Raw genomic sequence first — 15,079 nt, forward strand, 5'->3', positions numbered from 1 at the left:
GTATTCCTTATTGTTAAGTATTGACTGTATTAAACTCATCCATTAATTGATATTGTACTTAACGGACCAACATGCCTTTAAATCTTTTTTGCATAATCCTACTAGTCCAAAGTATTTATTTAGATGGAATTTGGATACTTATGATGATGAATTAGGAAGACTGAATAGCCTTAAAGCCTCTAACTCTTCTTAAAATAATATTGCACTAAATTTTGTACGATGTCAATGAAAGTGATATTCCTTGAAAGTTACTACCAATTGAATTAGGCCTACAATAAAACATTATTTTCAATGTTTTAAAAAGTCGTCAAATAGTTACCTGTACATCATACATGGTGTAGGAGATTTCGTCGTACGCATTATTTTTCCAGTCGTCAGTTTCTGCAACACATGAGGAGCAACTGGGTGGCACGAACGCCATGAAGGCGACATCTTTCAGCATCATTATGTTCTCCATGTCCAGCTGGAGTCGCTCCAGTTCTGGCCAATATCTTCGTATTTGTATGTCCTTTAACAGCAACACTTCATTATGTCTCAATGGCGTAAAACTGGTCATCTTCACCAGAGGTTGCACCTGGACAAAATGTGTGCAAGTTTAGCTATAACTCAGCCGAGAGCTTTTAATCAGAGAAAGTGAGAAAACTGTATAGGATTTATCGTGGACACTGTGTTTTCTCAAAATATATGGCTTTTCCCTCTCACGTTTATTCCATTTGTGCAGCATACTGTCACATTACTTCGGTTGTAATGCAGTTTAAAAACAATTCCAAAATAATTCTGTAGTTATTTAACAAGATTAATACCGGTAGGGCAAGTTCATGGCTTTTAGTCCAAATCAAATGGTAGCCAAAACAGGCGCAATTAAACAAGCCAAAAGGAAGAAAAACAAAAGAAAAAAATTTAATGTATACGAAGCCATGATTCTTTCGATGTTCCATCCTGATTCCGTGACGTATATTCCCACAATATCACAAAAAAAGACAAGGCACAGACAACTCAAATGACATTCTTAGAAAGGTGATTAATAATTACAGACTTAAAGATCACATGAAAAACGACAACCTAAGACATGAATTTAATTTTATAATTCTTCAGTAAACAGTCGTTGACTATTTTCTGTACTACGAAGGTAAAAATAATGGCTTATTTATGAAATCTACACTATAATCATTGATATTTACGGAAATTTCATAATTTAAACGCCACAAAATTACTACACCAAATTACATACTACTTAAAAGCATTAAACAAAATTCAGCCATTGTATATTTTCTCTTAAAACGTCCGTAATGTTCAAAATGGCGTGAGGATGTTTGGTTTTTGCACCATATCATAAATGTAGAAATATCCAACATTTCGGAGCTACATGTTAACTCAGTTATCAGAGTAAGTAACGTAAGGAATGCTGTCTGTTTTGTTCATTGCAGAGGCCATTCTCTGCCAATGAAGACAACACGTAGCTCAAGAGACCTTTTGCTTGTTCTACATGAATGGCATGATGCAAACTATCAGAAAGCTCCAAACTTTTTCCACAACTTTATTTCACAATATATCCTAAGAATCAGTAAAAGCACTGATCGCCAAAAGCAGCAGACTTACACTTGAATACTGTAAGTTTGTAGGATACTGTGTTTTGGAATGGATTTTTCAAAACAGGAAACATAAATCCAAAAACATAAATTTTAAAAAACTTGACAGGAACAGTTTTTCTTTCTTGCTGATGACGAAAATATGGAGTGCTTAATTTGTTGTAAATTGTTAATTGGAATATAAAAGAAGAATGTACGATGTCATTAAATATTCTTCTTGTCATAAACTTTACTACGTCCTTACTTGTAAGTTGAATATTTCATTCATGAACAAACAATAAAATGTATTGTATTCTATGGATTAGTCGGGGTAAAATGCTTCCGTGTTTCTTCGATTTATGTAGTGTAATTTCTAATTTTATCGTCAGCCTAGTATGTTTTCTAATTTAAAAAGCCAGCTGATGTAAAGGTGCGTGTTTCTTTTCATGATGAATAAGAAAATACGGTATATATTCCTTTATTATAGATACAAAAATTATTATTAATAGGAGGGGAAAAAGTTAACACGGACAAAATGTATGTCTATGTAGCTAATAGGTAGAAGAATATTTTATTGCTTTCGTTTTTCAATCCGGAGACAGTAAATTTCCTCCCAAGGCCAAAAAATTACGTAAATTTCCTCCTGTTAACATGAGCTACGGTACATAAATTGCCTCCTCTTTACCTTTCCTTTTGTAAATATGTAACTGTAACCAAAATTATCCTTCCCATTTACAGACTGTCAGTAATATAGGCTTACATGCATAATTTGCACAAATTACTGGTATGGTTAAAATGTGGTTCAATGTGGTTAAAATATTGGTCAGCTCCTGTTAGATAACTTTCGTCATAAAACTTAAAATATTACATAACTTACTGATTTCTTTAAACAGGAATAATTTAAAACAAACACCTATTACAAACTCAAGTCGAGTAATCTTTTCTTGCCGACGTGCAAATACGAGTATTTTATATTGTGAAAATAATTCTTTGCGGAATATTTATGCCTTTTGCTCAGGGACACGTAGATGTCTCTCTGTTTTGTTTAAGAACTTCAATGAAATGATAAATATTTGGATCGTTGGCATTGAATAGAATGACGTCATTTCGGCTGATGAACAAGTTGTATAGTGCGAGATGCATTCAGTGGCGGGTTTGAAAATTCGATGCCCTAGGCAAATGGGAGGCAATTTACGTACAATATTACTAGCAAAGAGGAGGCAATTTACATAATTATAAAAAGGTAATCAGCCCTCTTGGAGGCAATTTACATCACCCCTTTCAGTCACAGTCTGTCTTTGCTCTGTGATTCACTGCATTAACTTAGGAAGTACCCACTCTACCCCTCCCTCAAAAATAGTAATGTGCGAGTTCAATTTTCATTATGTCACAATTTTGTGGAGTTTGGAAAACACTGCATTAAAGATTATGTAACGATTATTGCTTAAAACATCCATAAAACGATATTTCAAAATATTTGTATCATTGCTGGGTATATACGCGACATATATAATATTTGTTCAGGGTTTTTTTTATTATGTTTACAGTAGTATCTGATTAGAGATGCGATTTCGATGCATAGGTTTCTAAGAGCTTCCAAAATAGGCCTATTCTCTTGTAACTGGTCAGAAAAGTAGCGGGATACCTTTATCACTAGACTACGCCAAAGTTATGGGTAAGTGTAGTCAGGACCAGGTCCTGCTGGATTCACCATTTTTTCATGTTCTACATATATATCATAATACATATTTTAAATTCGTAGTCAAACATGATTATGTTTGTAAATTGAAACACATAAAATTATTCAAATGAATAAAATAGTGGCATAATGCACATAAACGGAATACGATCTTACAACTTACAAATGGCTTTTAAGGAACCCGAAGGTTCATTGCCGCCCTCACATAAGCCCGCCATCGGTCCCTATCCTGTGCAAGATTAAGCCAGTCTCTATCATCATACCCCACCTCCCTCAAATCCATTTTAATATTATCCTCCCATCTACGTCTCGGCCTCCCTAAAGGTCTTTTTCCCTCCGGTCTCCCAACTAACACTCTATATGCATTTCTGGATTCGCCCATACGTGCTACATGCCCTGCCCATCTCAAACGTCTGGATTTCAAGTTCCTAATTATGTCAGGTGAAGAATACAATGCGTGCAGTTCTGTGTTGTGTAACTTTCTCCATTCTCCTGTAACTTCATCCCGCTTAGCCCCAAATATTTTCCTAAGCACCTTATTCTCAAACACCCTTAACCTATGTTCCTCTCTCAGAGTGAGAGTCCAAGTTTCACAGCCATATAGAAGAACCGGTAATATAACTGTTTTATAAATTCTAACTTTCAGATTTTTGGACAGCAGACTGGATGATAAGAGCTTCTCAACCGAATAATAACACGCATTTCCCATATTTATTCTGCGTTTAATTTCCTCCCGAGTGTCATTTATATTTGTTACTGTTGCTCCAAGATATTTGAATTTTTCCACCTCTTCGAAGGATAAATCTCCAATATTTATATTTCCATTTCGTACAATATTCCCAAACGGAATACGATCAGCTAGAAAAAATAGCTTTTGATTTCAAACCATCTGTAACAAGTAATTGTACTAGGTAAAATCTCCTAAAGATGGGCTAAAGACTGGACATTACCTTAATTATTACTGTTCTACCAAAACAAAGTGTTGATTAGCAGAAATGGTCTATTAGACTAAAGAAAGAAGGACCAATCCACTTTGATTTCTATGCAAATTTATTTATCCTCATTGTCATCTTGATTGAAAGGTGTATCTATTAACACACTTTAATAGGATGTTGAAAAAGAAGAAGAATAAGTCGAAGTTTTATACCGAATTGTACTTTATTTTTAGTTACAATGAATAATCGTTGACTCTTAGTAAAAAGCAAAAATTGAATAGGGTAAATACAAAAGAGGAACAATAAGAAGTCGCTGCTGATATCGACAACTATAAAAATGATTTCCTTCTTAATGATGGGGATTCCCCAATCACGGTGTGAGTGAATATTGGATACAAACCGTGGTTCATTGCCCATAACGCCAAGAGATTTAAATTCTGATCTTTTTAAAATATATGTTAGAATTACTGAAAGACGCTCACAAATTTGTATTCCATATGTCCATACTAGTCTAATTACTGTTTTTTATTTAATAATTTTGTTATACTGGGATAGTTGAGAGTGCCTATTTCCAAGCTAGTAGACTTACTGTATGTGACTGGTAACTCTGGCGCCACAGAGGGAACCGACCATCTCTGCGGAGACGGGAGAAGGAAGGAAGTTGTTGAGATTACAGTTCGGAGACGTCGCGTAACATCTGTTCAGAATACATGTGCTGCAGTGCAATGAAGTTGACTTGTTTCTCTGGGATTACGCAAATAGTGGGTATAGACCTACGTAACTATAAGCTGCAGTATTAGAGTGCTAGTGTACTTGTTACTGTGTACTATTGTAGTGAATCATAACAACAGAATTAACTTGTGTTTATGAGGGAGTAAAGTAGAGAGGGAGATTGACTTTTAGATGGGAAATTATTATCATGACAGATTTATAACAATACGATGCCAATATATATGACATATTTTGTTACTAACAATACGGTGCCAATAAATATTGCTTCACTTATGTATAGTCCAGCTGAGTTGCCCTATTTTTTAACTTTGTTCAAAATATCTTTCTTTAAAAAGTACATTCATTTTTCTTCTTTCAATTTCGACCCAAAGAATTCTTCAATAATAAAATGTATACAAAAGCGTTCTAGCAAACCCTTCACAGCAATTTTGTTTGGTAAAAAACGTACAATTCTTTTGCAGGACAGACCTCACAAATCAGTATTGTTTATAAAGACATTTCCAATTTGAGTTGTGTTTTGGGATATAAGGGTCAAGTTTAAATTGCCGCAACGTCCAATAAGCATTCTGCAAAACCAAGAAAAAGAGAACTTTTATTATAGATGTGTTTATTTATACTCTTTTCAAAATACCGTTCTTTGAGAGTACACATTTTTTTTTCTTTCATTTTCGACCAAAGGTTTCCTTCAATAACAAAATCTATATAATAGCGTTCCAGTAAACCCTTCACAGCGACTTCATTTGGTAAAAAAGAAAAAACACAATTCTTTTACAAGACAGATCTCTCAAATATGTTACAAACAGATTGCCTCTTTGAGTTGTGTTTTGGGTCATGTTTACAACTCCTTTTTACTTGGAGATGCTTCAGAAATTCGTGTATTGAAAAGGGAAGAGCATGTACACATGTCGTACAATCCCAATGACCCTTCTACAGAACCACGAGAAATTAGGTCTTTGCCTTTCAGCAAACCCTTCACCCACACCGTACTTCCGATTGTTACTGACGAACAATATTGCCTGTTGTAAAATCGACAAAGGAATAAAAGTTAACTTTATGGCACTGCTATAAATTTTCTTCTCATGCGCATAATTGTGTGTGACCGTAATAATGTACACTAACAACACACACAAAGTGACTTTGGCTTCATACTCCATCTCGGAAGAAAGCTTCCACTACACTACGGGTGAGTGCTGCAAAACGCAAAAGAACTAGCTACAAATGTCGCTACGTGTGGCATGTCATGTGCCCACACGTAGCGACATTTAAGGCAGAAACTGACATTTTAAGGAGCATTCACATGTTTTGAAGAGTATTTCAGCTTTTGTACAGAAACCTTGAAAAGGGTTGGAAAGTAGTAGAAAAGTTTTCCGGGCTATGAGGCCGTGGTCTGTTGGTTGTGAGACCAAACGTTTCGTTCACTGCTGCGGTGAACATCTTCAGTGGTGTCTATTGCTGGTGCGGCTGGTTCTACTGCGTGTGCCGATTACAGTCTGCGCTCGAAAATCGAATCGAAAAAATCGAAGGAGAATTGGGAGGAAAATTTAAAAGGTACGCAAAACGCGTCCTTGCAAGGGGTTGGGGGCTGTACAAAACTAAATATGTGAGCTCCAAGCCTGTTGGCCACTAGTCTCACTCCGGGTTACGCTGCTCCCCTGAAGGAGCTCTAGAAAATTTTAAAGGGGAAGCCGAAATTGGACGTAACCTCTTAGGTACCACATACGCGAGGGGGGCTGAGATTGATCAATTGATCACGGAACGGGGCGAGGAGGAGTTGGCTGGTGTTTGCCGTTAGGATGGCAAGACGCCGTCATCTGTTGTTCGATGACAAAGCAGGTGAATGCCGTCGGAAGAAGCGCCGTGAAATCTAAGCTGCAATTTGAGAGGTCCCTGTCCTTTCAATTTGCGACTTATTGAGTGACCTCGTATGTTTAATAGACTATTAATATTATCTGAACTAGGGCATACATAATTTATAATAAAGGTGGAATATATATGGAGAAGGGCATATAGGTCCGTGGCCCATTTCTTATAGGGCTCATCCCGCTCATATTATCTAGGCTAAGAAAATTGGTGTAATTTTCTACTCACGATTTCAGATTTTACACTGTCAGGTTCATCCTCCCATCTGCTAGTTTCTTTCTCAATTTTCGCCAGTTTTCCCGCTCCAATTGTTGTCTTTGTCTCCTGTACAGGGTCGATAAGTCGAGATTCTTCTTTTCCTTGAACCTTGAAATATTTAAAATTAAAATTATTCAATACAGTTAAATAGAGAAACAGACAATTTAACCTTGTGTAAATAACTTCGAAAGCAGTTAAAAGTGGATAGACATTAACTAATAACTTTCATGTACCAATCGTTGCTAAGTCAGGTATTCTTTATTATCATACAATAAAAAGTAAATAGAGCGACTGATTTTTAAATCCCATATTACGTTATTACTTTTGTTATTGTTTTATTAACTTCATATCACATTTAATTTTAATGGGAAAATTATAATGATTAAATAATACTAATATAATAACCTGCTGTAGATTAATTTTATCATCAACTATAATCCTGGACGCAACAGTTCAAAAGGGCCAAAGCCGACTAGGATATAGTTGGCCTCATATCCATCTGCCTGAACAGAGATGAATATCATCATCCAATTAGTAACGAATTATCGTATGATTAGCAGAACGACCTTCCAAAAGTTTCATTAAATTACCTCTTTAATATGACATTACTTTACCTACATTATAGGCCTACTTGAGATTTGAAGTTTGTAACAGGTGAGAACGCATGTAATTATCCTGTTCATATTCCGCAGATTGGATTTTGGCACAAGCACATTATTATTTTCAGAAAGTAATTTCTTTCAGCCGAATGACGATTCTTCAGACCACTACATATCATAAATATAGGCTTTTATTGTCACCTATAGGATTATTTGGAACCCATTGAAGAAGTTTCATGATAGTTTAGACTGTTATGGGTTATAGAATACACAGTTTCCATATTTACATGCAATTTTAATGCAATATCAGGATATTAAATTTATCCTTCTATGATCCCGAATCATCTTATGATTAGGCTATTCTTTTAAACCTTTGAAGTTGAAATTTCGTCTATTATCTCTCGGCTTTCTTCATTCAAAACACATGTTCGATCATTTTTAAACATACCAACACACTTATAGGAATTCAAACTGTTCATAAGTTTGTACCATATTGTTTGCATAGTATTGAATATATTTCTGTAAATTTTCTTCCTTCTGTTACAATAAACTATGTCACTAATCGTATTCCAAATGAACCCATTAAACCCTAAAATTAACTTTGGATATTTTACATGCGTTACTGATCTTGGTGGAATAGTATTCAATGATGGATATGGTTACCGATGCAGGTTCATAATATGTAGGCTATAAGCAAAGACGTTGTAGTTATATATCTAGATACACAATTGGCGCTGGTGTCGTGTACAAATCGAGCCCCTACCACGCCGTAGCGGAGAAGTGAGAAATATGTTCCCAAATTGAAGTAGCAGAAATCTGCCATTTGTTTGGTAGAAAACGCGCGAGATTTCGAAACCGCTATTTAAATACGTGTATTGCGTATCCTAAAGCTAAATGTTTTTGTGTAAAGGAACAATATTTCCTTTGCGAGATACCTTTAATACCGTGTTTCTGCTGTCAGCAGAGTTGCTAAGTTTTCTGCGAAGGAAATCGGAATATCAGAAGCTAACTTAAGACATTAGTCTTATCAACATTTTACCATAAAATTTATAGCAGTTTTCTGCAAAGTAGTGTTTGCGTGCTTTTTAATGTAATAGGCCTATTCGCCTCCGTGATACGCACTAAAGTACAAAGGACACGCAGTACAATGAATATTATAATTTTTTCTTTTATTAACCACGAATATGTTTTAACCATTTGCTACTAAATTAACTTTGTAACCGTTACTGCAACAGTTTCACTATCTGACGATGAATCCATGTTTAAACATAGTTTACTAAATCTTAAAACACAGCAATTGTTTACACGATATCAAAACGCTATCTTTTTTGCCACTCAACGCACTCAAAGTACACAATATTTAATAATTGTCAGAGCAGCGACCAGGACCGAAACGGATTAATCAACAATGCGGTAGAACTAGGAGAAGTAGGTATTATTTTGCGAGTTTAGTTGCCTTACGGCAATCAGCTGGGCTACCTCACAGACTTACTGAATATCCGTGGTAACTTCTATGTTTACAATGTTACCATTTGAATCAATATATAGGCTTAAATAAAAATATCGGATAATAGGAAATACCGACGTAATTTGTTTAAATAATAATCTGTAAAATCGGGTTTTTTTGTCAATCCCGACTCGCTTTAATCGGGACTCAACCAGGTAATTGGGAGAATCCCGCCTAAATTGGGATACCCGGAAAGCCTGGCTGTCAGACTTGTTTCATTTTCGTAGGAACTCGGAATGTGAATATTCATAACCACGGTTAATAAAAGAATTAATGTCAACTTTTAAATTCAATCTATAGGTTAAACTGCTGCATGAAGTCAAAATGCACAATTATTATTATTATTAGTAGTAGTAGTAGTAGTAGTAGTAGTAGTAGTAGTAGTAGTAGTAGTAGTAGTAGTAGTAGCAACAGCAGCAGTAGTAGCATAAGAAAATGTTAAATTAATTCGTAACTAAGATAAGAATAACTTTCAATCAGTTATATTAAAAAATGTTATAAATTATGCAGTTTCTGTAGCTTTAAATTCGGTGAATATTATTCATATATGCACTGAAAAAAGAACTGTTTGAAGAAAATAAATGATATGGAGTAGATGAAGTACAATAGCAATGTATATGGTAATAGCATAGTTTGAAAGGTAAAAACTATCTTCGAAATGAGTTGAACACACTGAATGATTCATTGTAGGGTAGAAAATCTCTCTGCGGATTGCACCTGTCCACTTTCGGTTAAGAGATTCTTTACTCAGATGAAACTTGAAGCATAAAGAGTCACATGACAAGTACAATAATTTGTCTTCTTAACATAATATGGAGAAAAAAATCGTCTTAGAAATGAAGGATTAACTAATCAGTGAAATATAACATTCCTTCCTACTTTATCTTCACATCCGTGTGCATTACTGCAATTAAAAGCAGCGCACGAAACAACTGTGCTTATTCAGCTCTAACAAACAAATGGCCGCCACCCGGCTGTTCAATTTGGGAGCATAACACTAGCGCCAGTGAGCGGTCTAGTGTTTCTTTAGTAAGTCTATGGTACAAATTTGAAACCTCTCGCGCAGGTTCGCGCGACGCCATGTTTGGGGAGCATTCGGAGTTCAGAAAATACCATTGAGTATATAGGCGTTTTCTTAGTGGATTTCCTCCTTCACTGTAATATAACTAAACATATTTACGTATTTTCTAACGTATAATATAAAATAACAGAAGTAAATCTAAATATTGTAACTAAGCATTGTTTCAAATATAAACGCCTTATATTGCTCATAAATAGACATTAGTTTATTTCTATTTCCTATGACCGAATACATGGAATATTTTTACTTATGTTATTATATATGTTAGAAAATACGTAAATAATTTATTTAAATTATATTACAAAGAGAGGAATGTCCGTTAAAAATTTCTATACAGTATACCCAACGGTATTATCCAAACATCTAACGCACTGTAATAATAATCCTCAGTGTTTTGAGAATCAGAGGCGATATGACTCTTCTACTGCAGACATTGATTGCAATTCCCTCATTCTTACAACATTCTCAATGACACAATATTGTCAAAATGTGATTGTATTCATTGCTGGCTTAGTTGTTAAATCATTAAGAAAAATATGGTATAATACATCTAAAGACTCAATTTATGGTACGTAGCCTACCACCAGTAAACAAAATCTCTTTTATTTTTTAATGAAAGAATAATGGGAGTCTTGTCATATCATCATTTGAGATTATAGAAATATGTCGCTTAGTGAAAGAGCGATTATACAGATGTTGACAGTTCAATGGCATATTACCATCCACTCTTACATCGTGTGAAAGCAATGTGCTCTAGAAGTAGAATACTTGTGCAATTTTTCTGTACTTATAGGAACATATTTTATAATATGGATCCCAGATTCCTCCCGAGAACCATATTTTAAACTTGTTAAACTGACCATAAAAGTGCATAAAGATCTACTGACGTAGCTCAGTGGGCTAAGGACTGTCAGTCCGGAGTCGCGCTCGGTCGCAGGTTCGATTCCCGCTGATTTCCTGGTTGGGTTTTTTCTTATATCCCCAACCGTAAGGTGAATGTCAGGTAATCTATGGCGAATCCTTGGCCTCGTCTCGCCAAATATCATCTCGGTATCATCAACACCATCGATGCTAAATAATCTAGCAGTTGATACAGCGTCATTAAATAACCAAATAAAAGAAAGTACTACATCAAGAGCAGATGTTAGCACACACTTAAGGTTACCAGTACAACACGACTTTACATAAAAATGTTGTAAGACAATGTTTAACGGAGTCAATAATAATAATAATAATAATAATAATAATAATAATAATAATATAATAATGAATCAATAGGCAAGAAGTTCTGTACACTAGGCCTGAGTTTTATTACATGATTAATTGACTAATTCATGCATGTGACGTTTATTTCATACTACAGCTGTGATAATAAGCTATTGCACGGTAGGCCTACTTATATTTCTAACTAAAACATTAGGTACGTGTTTCTATTTTACAGGTGTAGGCCTATATTATGTGATATGGAAGCGAATAAATAATAATTGTTTATTTCTCGTCCATATCAAACCAAACGTGTTTACAACATAGGCCTAATGTAACGTCTTACACAGGCAGTGTTTTGTTAATAATAGTTAATACTAACAATTTTCTTTTCATCTAAACTATTATTACAATATGCATTTGTATTTCTGTTCGCTCTATATGTTGTCAAATAACTATACAACATCTTTAGTTACGGTATCAAATTGTTGCAGTTTTCTTTCGTTTCATGTCAAACTAACGGTAACTAAGCTTGATTATGTCTTTAACGTGGTCGCTTTAAATGTTAATTTTCATTTATCCATTCAGATTGATTTATAAGAGACACCAAACATATATATTAAACATTCAGCAGCCGTCTGCTAGCCGGTGCTTCTCCCAATACATGGCGGCGGACGCAAGCTTCAATTTGTCCCTACTCTAAACTTCTCCGCAGCCTCGCAGAATCGGCAGACATCGGATTCTAGGGCAAATGCCTATTTTGTTTCTTTAGGAGAAAAGTAAAAATAATTATTAATATTTGTGTTTCATGGAAATTGAAAGGTATTCAAAGAGTTTTATAGTGCCCTAAAATGCCCTAAAACGGTTATTAGAGCCTAATTTGTTAATATTCGCCTAAAAATGCCTAACTCACTGTAAAGTTTCGCATTTTACTCTTACTTTTTATAATTTTTACATGCATTCACTGCGAAATTTAAGGCATTTAAAAAGTGGAAAGTTTGCTTCACACCGGCCATGAAACCATTGATAAAGGAAACAAAATGTTTTGAATCTCACGACACTCGCAATAGATTTCACCGAATTTAACATGTTTGGAGGCATAAATGCCGACAAAGAACCAACCTTAGTTTTGAAGCAGGCAACAATCACAACATGTGCTGCTACCGATTCAGAGATATACTATACTATAAAAATTACTGTTTTCGGTCTGAAACCGATCAGCTGTACTGCCCTTCAGAGTGTCATAAAATCACAATTTTTGGAGAAAGAGTGTTTTTGAAATATTTATGAAAAGTCGTAAAACTGCGAATTAGTAGGGTAAACCGTTAAAAAATATTTAAAAGAATGGCCCTCCTAGTGTTAACACTACCAGGAAATGCAACAATAAGTGGAACTTTGTATTTTTGTCCAATTGAATCTCAATAACAACGGTTCATTTGAATGCTCGTTAACAGTTGCTCTTTCCCTCACCTTATTTGTGTTGAGAAGTTTTGAGCGGTAGGACGTTTTCCTGTGAAATTTAACGCGATAATGCCGAAAAATGTAAGTGCAAAATCTACATTGATCCGGCAATGGCTAACAGAATATTCAGAATTCACTTATGATGGAAAAATGATATTCTGCAAGATTTGTAGCAAACAGGTATGTAACAAAAGTTTAAATATATAAATTCTATTAATTTTAATGAGTAGGCCTATAATATTTATACATTGACTGAGCTATCCTGAGGTATAATTCTTTTTAAGACCACTACACTTTAACCTTTTAAATTCCGATAGTTAAAGTATTTGCAGGTCATTAAAATTTTGATTGTTCGAACCCACTAACTTTGTGATAGAAATACGGCAGTACAACAATTAGGATTTTATTTTAATTCAGTTTACTTTACATTTTTAGATTTCGCAAGAAAAGAAGTGCCACCTAAAGCAGCATGTGCAAGGAGCGGCTCATAAGGCTAAAGCTCAGCAGAAAAATCAACTGCAACAAACTTTACTAACACAGCCTACTTCATCCAATCTCAACAGCAATTTCTATGCTGATTTATCGAGAGCGTTTGTTGCTGCTAACTTCCCTGGAATACAATTGAAAATCCGGTTTTAAGACAGTTTTTACAAAAATACTGCAAACAAAATATCCCATCTGAGTCGACCCTAAGAAAAAATTACTTAGGCAGAATATACAATGAAACTTCAGCTTCCATTCGGGAGGATATAGGTGATTCTTACATATGGGTCTCTGTGGATGAAACCTCAGATCCTATGAATAGGTATATAGCAAATATGGTAGTAGGAAAACTTAGTCCTGATGGACCTTCGATTCCACACCTCGTATGTGTTAAGGAACTTTCGAAAGTGAATAGCCAAGCCATTGCTTATTTTGTAAATAAAGGCCTACAGTCTTTTTACTCAGGTAATATAGACGATTCTAAAGTTCTGTTGTTTTGTACTGATGCTGCCTCATACATGGTTGCTGCAGCTCCACTTCTTAAAACATTTTATCCTAACCTCACGCATGTAACCTGTCTAGCACATGGCCTTCACAGGGTTTCTGAAACAATCCGGAATGAATTTCCTCTTGTCAATTCGTTTATTTCTAACACAAAAAAATGTTTTTGTAAAGCCCCATCCAGGATTTCAATATTCAGAGAGAACTTTCCAGATATCCCTCTCCCACCTCAGCCGATTGTTACACGATGGGGAACCTGGATTCAGTCAGTGGTGTATTTTAAAGAAGTGGTCACAGTTATTGATAAATTACCTGAAACTGATAGTGCAGCGTGTGTGAAAGCAGTGAAAGATTGTCTGAATGACTCACGAGTGAAAAACGATATTGCCTACATAACATCAAACTTTTCTTTCATACCTGCAAGCATTGAACAATTAGAACGTGAAAAACAATCTCTTTGTAGCCAAATAGCAATAGTAAAGGAAGCTCAAGTGAACATACATTCTACTTTGGGCGAAACTGGGAAAAAAGTTAAAAATAAGTGGGACAACGTATTAAATAAGAATGTAGGAGTTTCATTGTTGGAAAAAGTATCAAGAGTGATATCGGGGGAAAGTGTAAATGTTCCAGTAAGTATTGATGTTTCTATTGTACCTCATTTAAAATTTGCGCCTCTCACATCAGTTTCGGTTGAAAGAAGTTTTTCTCTTTCAAAATGATTCTCAGTGATAAAAGGCAAAGGTTAACTGTGGAGAATTTAGAAAAAATTCTGGTGGTGTACTGTTCAGATAATTATAATAAAGTCTGAGCATGGAACTGAATTTCAATAATTTAAATGAGTAATCTTGATATCAATAATCATTATTTCATTAGTTTCAATATATTAAATTTGTGCAGCTCTGTTTATAAATATAATATAGTATTCATTTTCAATGTTTAAACATACTTTTTTTGTGCGTATGTTAGTGTATAACTAAAAATTTCAGTGAAAGAAAGAAGTATGATACCTTGATGTGCCTAAAATGCCTATTTTCATTAAAATAGAGCCTAATTTTACAAATTTTGAGCTTATTTTAGGCGCCTAAAACTGCAATTTTTAGTGCCTAAAATTCCGATGTCTAGCTATAAGGTACAAAGCCAGCATAACTGATTGATATTGTAAAACGCGCCAGGGCGAGTGTCTGCTGTTTCC

The 15,079-nt window shown here is 34.9% G+C and overlaps 1 long non-coding RNA gene across 1 annotated transcript in view; it reads right to left on the reverse strand.

Annotated features, from left to right (window-relative positions):
* Positions 1 to 457: 457 nt before the first annotated feature.
* LOC138698172 (uncharacterized) overlaps positions 458 to 15,079 on the reverse strand; it is a 367,249-nt gene continuing 352,627 nt past the window's right edge. The window contains exons 2-3 of the long non-coding RNA XR_011331751.1: positions 7,023 to 7,160; positions 458 to 574 (exon numbers count right to left, since the gene is read on the reverse strand). This is a non-coding gene — a long non-coding RNA (uncharacterized lncRNA). The remainder of the gene's footprint in view (positions 575 to 7,022; positions 7,161 to 15,079) is intronic.

Source organism: Periplaneta americana, chromosome 4 (genome assembly GCF_040183065.1).
Source record: "Periplaneta americana isolate PAMFEO1 chromosome 4, P.americana_PAMFEO1_priV1, whole genome shotgun sequence".
In the NCBI taxonomy this organism is placed as follows: domain Eukaryota; kingdom Metazoa; phylum Arthropoda; class Insecta; order Blattodea; family Blattidae; genus Periplaneta; species Periplaneta americana.